This window comes from Nerophis lumbriciformis, linkage group LG23, assembly GCF_033978685.3.
Source record: "Nerophis lumbriciformis linkage group LG23, RoL_Nlum_v2.1, whole genome shotgun sequence".
Taxonomy (NCBI): domain Eukaryota; kingdom Metazoa; phylum Chordata; class Actinopteri; order Syngnathiformes; family Syngnathidae; genus Nerophis; species Nerophis lumbriciformis.
The window spans coordinates 9,705,135-9,711,345 of record NC_084570.2 but is presented as its reverse complement, the minus strand read 5'-3'; the positions used below and the strand labels follow the sequence as shown (position 1 = coordinate 9,711,345).

At 39.2% G+C, this 6,211-nt stretch overlaps 1 long non-coding RNA gene across 1 annotated transcript in view; it reads right to left on the bottom strand.

The window, feature by feature from the left end:
• Positions 1-5,728, bottom strand: part of LOC133622432 (uncharacterized) — a 46,423-nt gene extending 40,695 nt beyond the window's left edge. Inside the window, exons 1-2 of the long non-coding RNA XR_009817776.1 lie at positions 5,492-5,728; positions 5,259-5,389 (exon numbers count right to left, since the gene is read on the bottom strand). This is a non-coding gene — a long non-coding RNA (uncharacterized lncRNA). The remainder of the gene's footprint in view (positions 1-5,258; positions 5,390-5,491) is intronic.
• Positions 5,729-6,211: the final 483 nt, after the last annotated feature.

The following is a 6,211-nucleotide window of genomic DNA, read 5'->3' as shown; positions in this document are numbered from 1 at the left end:
TGCTGGAATTATGACAGCAAGGTTTCAGTCATGTGCAATACAAAGCAGCATGCTGTTTTCAAATTAGGATCTCTATGTACTGTACTATGCAACCGCAAACTGTGTGCGACGCTTCTTGCTGTGGCCTCTCCGAGCATCTCCTTTTCCACACAGCTTCATCCGGATCGTTAAGGGAATCTTGTGTTTATCGTGGATTTGTCTGTGGAAGGTGAAAAAAAACCTCAGCGGCTAATGCGGTATTTGCATGCATAATATACCCCTTCTTGTTTTTAAAGAGGAATTATAGAATAATGATGTGACTTTGGAGGTGGCTGTGTTTAAGGCAAAGCTCCAAGTGACCTAAAACCTTTCTTTTGCAAAATAAAAGAGCCGTTCTAAGATTGTCTGCTGTATTTTTAAAAAAAACAATACATTATATTTTTTGTGGCAAGCTGGGATTGCACACAATATACTGTTTTCATGTAATGTCACCAACCCAAAAGTCGGTCATGGTGGAGGACAGCAAAAGGGGCGGAATTAGGATTGAAGAAGATATGGCGTACGTGTGTAAAAAGGATTTTTTTTAACCAACATTTAAAAATGTTGGATGTTAAGATTGAGCAGACAGAGAACAATTTATTACAATATATATATATATATATATTTTTAAAGGGCGATGACAAAGTAATGGTGTAAAGAAAGGATTATGTAGGGTTGTCCCTGGAAAAACCGAATTGTCTCATATTGAGCTGTCCAGGTACTTGCCCTTTATCCCTCATTTTATTACCGTAAGCAAAACTTCTCTGTAAAACATAAATAGGTTCCATCAAATTACAACAGCTTTACAACAGTTCGCCAGAGGCCCGCTAAGCCAATCGATGATAACTTACCTACCAAACTCATTGCCATTCAACTTTTCCAACACCTTTTTTGTATGTCCTTACCTTGGCTGTCACTCTGCCTCATCTTCGTGGCAGCTTGCTAGAGTTACCTGCTGAGCTTCTGGAATGCGGACTCCAAATGTGACTTTTTACCACAATTAAATATTATCTTTAAAGAAAGAAATAAGGAGCAAGGTGGTAGTTCGGAGATAGTTTTTATCTAACAGGGAAGCTATATTTGGCAATCATGTCCACAAGGTACGTGATAACCAAGTAATTGTCAACACGTGGACTTTGGGTTGTGTTTTCCCGGAATGCAAAGGAAAGTTGGCGTGGGCAAGACGTGAATGTAAGTACATATTTATTAAAACACTAACAAACTACAAAAAAGGAAGCAAACAAAAGGCGCGCACAATGGCGGAGAACAAATTTGACTAATGAAAACAACAGACTAGCACAAAGGCAATAAACTATGAACACGAAACAAAAACACTTACTGTGGCATGGCATGAAGCATGAACTATAGTGGACATGAATATCATGGGTAGCAGTAGTATGGATGGATGGATGGATAGATAGATGGATAAATAATGTCACCAGGACGAACAACAGAAACAGACAGGCTTAAATAGCAGTGACATGATCAGTGAAAACAGGTGCGTGACATGACAGGTGAAAACTAATGATTTGCTATGGTGACAAAACAAACAAAAGTGCACAAAGAGTCCAAAAACAAAACCGAACATGACTAAAACAAAACATGATCACACAGACATGACAGTAATAATTCTAACTCACTTTTCTAGAAGAGTACCGTTGCTCTTTTGTTGTCATAATAATATTGATGTCTTGTACTCAAAACACTTGTCTATATGGGTTGTTATTTACATTGCAAATACCACAGTATTGCGGTTTTAAAATTCTTACAATAATGCCGTGACATGTGACGGTAAATTAGAACTTGGACCACACTCACTAGTGTAGTTTTTTTTCTGGCACTATTCGAGTGAGCTGGTCTGAGATGCAAACTACATTTCCCATAGTCCTCTGCACAGTACAGCTCAGTAAATGATGGCAGAAAACACAGAGGTGCAGAGCGAAAAGCTCAAGCTAGAGGATCCTCCCACAAAGTTAAAATCAGACGTTGGAGAAAACGTAACGGACATACAAAATACAGTTTGCAGATATTGCCAGACTGCGATCTTCTACAAATCCGGAAATACGAGCAACATAAAAAGTCACTTGATAAATTATCAACCGGAAAAGACTATTGATGCAAAACCAAGCAATAAGCCAGGCATCAATTTGTGAGGCATTTTAATCAAGTTTTCATCATGACAGTATGTTTACAATGTCAGTTTAAAGACACTAAAACAAAGTTTTTTACATTTGCTTGTTACTTGAAACACTGTTCCTTTACTGTTCTTTGTACTCTGAAAATACCTCTTGGTAGTAATAAATAGGATGACAACATTTGAGCATTAGGTTTGTGTGTATTTACAGTAAGTGTGCTTATCCTTAAAATAAGTAGCACTTGATTTCCCACACTAAGGCATTTTTTCCAAGTCATCTTTTTTTTTTATATTACTGAAATAATATCGTAGTGTGAGATTTTGATATTGTTACATCCCTAGCGGTTAAACCATAATCATAGCTTTATGATAATGACACCACAGGGGTTTCCAAGAATATTTGCTTAAATTCTTAGCATTCAATTTAGTGTTAAGAGAATTAATGTCTGAAGTAAGACACTATGCTTCGATTAATGACAAATTTGCACAAGATAGCATAAAGACAACAACCACATTGTTTTAATGAACACTTGTTCGTATTCAGTGGTGGGCCGTCACGACCAGCAAGGCCTTCTCTGCTGGCCGAACATAAATCATGGTCATAAATTGACAAAAGTTAATTTAATTTTTAATCTCTTTTCTTTAAGCATTTAAATGTTCATCATATATGTTCACGTCACATTAGGCAAAAGTGTTGCTGTTTTTACGTTAGAGCTTTTATCCAATCAGAATTCAGCTAGCTTGTTGCCAGCGCTGTATAAATCTGCCTGAGGCCATGTGAATCAACAACACGGCGATCTGGGTAGTGTAGACTAACGGGGCACATACAGTTAATAGACAGTTGAGATAACCAATTACCATAGATCACAAATTGTTTTCTATTCGGGCTTCAGTACTCTGGAATGCCCTATCGGTAACAGTTAGAGATCCTACCTCAGTAGAAGCATTTAAGTCCCATCTTAAAACTTATTTGTATACTCTAGCCTTTAAATAGACCCCCTTTGAGATCAGTTGATCTGCCGTCTATTTTCTGCTCTGCCCCCCTCTCCTGCGTGGAGAGGGGGGCCACAAATTAAGTGACCACAGATGACATGCTAACTGTTCAAAGTCGGGACCAGGGGTGGAACACTCATCTGTGCATCAGTTGATGACGTCTCTGCGCTGCTGACTTGTCTCCATTCAAGATGATCCCCTGTTGGCCCCACTATGGACTGGACTCTCACACTATTAACTAGATCAGGCCTGGGCAATTATTTTGACTCGGGGGCCACATTTCGAGAATAAAATGTGTTTGGGGGCTGGTATATCTATTTTTAGGAACACTAATACAAAACCTCACAATAATGTCTGATTGAATGCTAAAAACGTTATGACAGACAGCCTTAAAAAACGGAATGGAATTTCACATTTTTTTTAACTGAATGAGACACCCAGAATGTACATGACAATAAAGAATGTGGGATTTAAAATATTAACTACGAACGATGAAACTTTGAATATTGACAACATATGAACGTCACACACCCTCTCCATCGACATATTTTACAATCAAGTGAAACGCAACAAAAATGCAACAAACACAGCGAAATATATGAACGCATAGGGTAAAAAATAAACCCACCTACAATCTGATATCTGATATATCACTAATCTTTAGAACTTTGTTGTAAAAATCTCCTTCCGCGTCTGTCTCTGACACCCACATTTCAGGCTGCCACTCTGTGGAAACGCTCCCCACCCACACTGCTTGGTGCCTCGTCTGAGCTGCTGTGACTTAGATTACCATAGTAACTAATTAGATGACCATAGTAACTAATTAGATGACCATAGTAACTAGTATATCATGCAAAAGTGCAGATTCCAACCATTGAAATACTTTGTATAGTTCAAGACTTACTGTCATTTATTTAAAAACATCACTGCACATCACAATGGCAGCTACAGTTTCCATCTTAAAGATCTAAAAAAATTATTTGGGAATGTCCGGCGGGCCAGATTGAAAAGCTTAACGGGCCGCTTAATTTGCCCAGGTCTGAACTAGATCCACTCGACGTCCATTGCAGCGGTCGCCCAGGGGCGGGGGGTCCCCACATCTGCGGTCCCCTCCAAGGTTTCTCATTGTATCCCATTGGGTTGAGTTTTTTCTTGCCCTGATGTGGGATCTGAGTCGAGGATGTCATTGTGGCTTGTGCAGCCCTTTGAGACACTTGTGATTTAGGGCTATATAAATAAACTTTGATTGATCGACAGTAGGCCTCCCTAGGTTGCCACATGTTAAACCGTTAAACGTGACATTTACACCTCCTGTAATTGGATACTCACTCGGGACTCGCATGTAATAATTGCCCTTTAATGCGCAAGTGTGTTTCTGTGTAGTATTTCTCCAGCCATGGTCTTACGGCATACTTGCCAACCTTGCGACCTCCGAATTGGGGGGGTTGAGGTGGGCGGGGTTTGGTGGTAGCGGGGGTGTATATTGTAGCGTCCCGGAAGAGTTAGTGCTGCAAGGGGTTCTGGGTATATGTTCTGTTGTGTTTATGTTGTGTTAAGGTCCGGATGTTCTCCCGAAATGTGTTTGTCATTCTTGTTTGGTGTGGGTTCACAGTGTGGCGCATATTTGTAACAGTGTTAAAGTTGTTTATACGGTCACCCTCAGTGTGACCTGTATGGCTGTTGATCAAGTATGTCTTGCATTCACTTATGTGTGTGTAATAGCCGCATATATTATGTGACTGGGCCGGCAAGCTGTTTGTTAGGAGGTAAAGCGGACGTGACGACAGGTTGTAGAGGACGCTAAAGGCAGTGCCTTTAAGGCACGCCCCCAATATTGTTGTCCGGGTGGAAATCGGGAGAAATTCGGGAGAATAATTGCCCCGGGAGATTTTCGGGAGGGGCACTGAAATTCGGGAGTCTCCCGGGAAAATCGGGAGGGTTGGCAAGTATGTCTTACGGTGACATAATTATGGTATTATGAGCGGACGTACAGTGTTCATTTAAGTTGGACTAAATAGGACATCACTGAAGGCCCAAGTGTGAAGTGCAAAATAAAGAACAATTTAAATGTTGTCACTCATTAATATAAATAAACACAACACAAATAGCTCACCTCTTTTCCATTTTTCGTCAAAGTAGCAATGACAAAAACCAGGTCCTGGTAAATGGTAGCGACCAGTTGTTTCTAGCGCCCCCAGTGGCAGGAATTACCAGTGCACGGTACCTACCTTGTGAGTAGTTTACCTACAATCATTAAAAATAAATAATAGTTATGAAATAGTACAAGTGAATGACTGTATATTATTGGTTAGCGTAATTTGTCATCACATGACAGCGTGTGCTTACCGAGTGTGACAGTCCCATGAAGCTAGCTAGCACAAAGTGAATAGCATTTTAAACGAATATTCTCCTCCAAATAGCCAGATAGCGCTTCTTCTCTTTGGGATTAAGTAGAAACCTTGTACATTTTTGTGGCGTTTTAGCATCATTTGACACCAATTTATCCCGGATTTTTAACGTTTTAATAATTACTCGATCCCATTTTATTGAGGCGTGAACTCCGAGATGACTTGACATCCGGGTCCTGACACGAACTCTCGATTTGTGACGTCACTACCAGTCCATTGCCAGGTGAACTTCAGCTTTCTCAAAACTTTACTTTAAAACGCTTTCTACCTCTAACAACTAAAAAGCTGTGAAAACTATGATGCTGTGCTCCAAATTTGGATTATTTACGGAACTTGTGTGAGCCTATGGCTTTACATTTTGCTACATATATATATATATTGCATTCTATTTTAGTTACTTTATTGAGTTTACAACCCCCTGGCGCTGTTTTGTACTGTTTCTGTTCTTGTTTTGATTATTATTATTTCTTGATTGTATGTAAATGTTGCATATTATAAATAAAGGTTTGTAAAACATTTTTTTAAATACATAAGTAAATTTAAAAAACTTCATCTTTTTTAAATACGTGCTTCTTTTGGAAAAGTATTTCAAAATGTATAATTATTCATCGATTGAAATACAACTCTATAACTCACAATATCCCTCTAAAACACAATA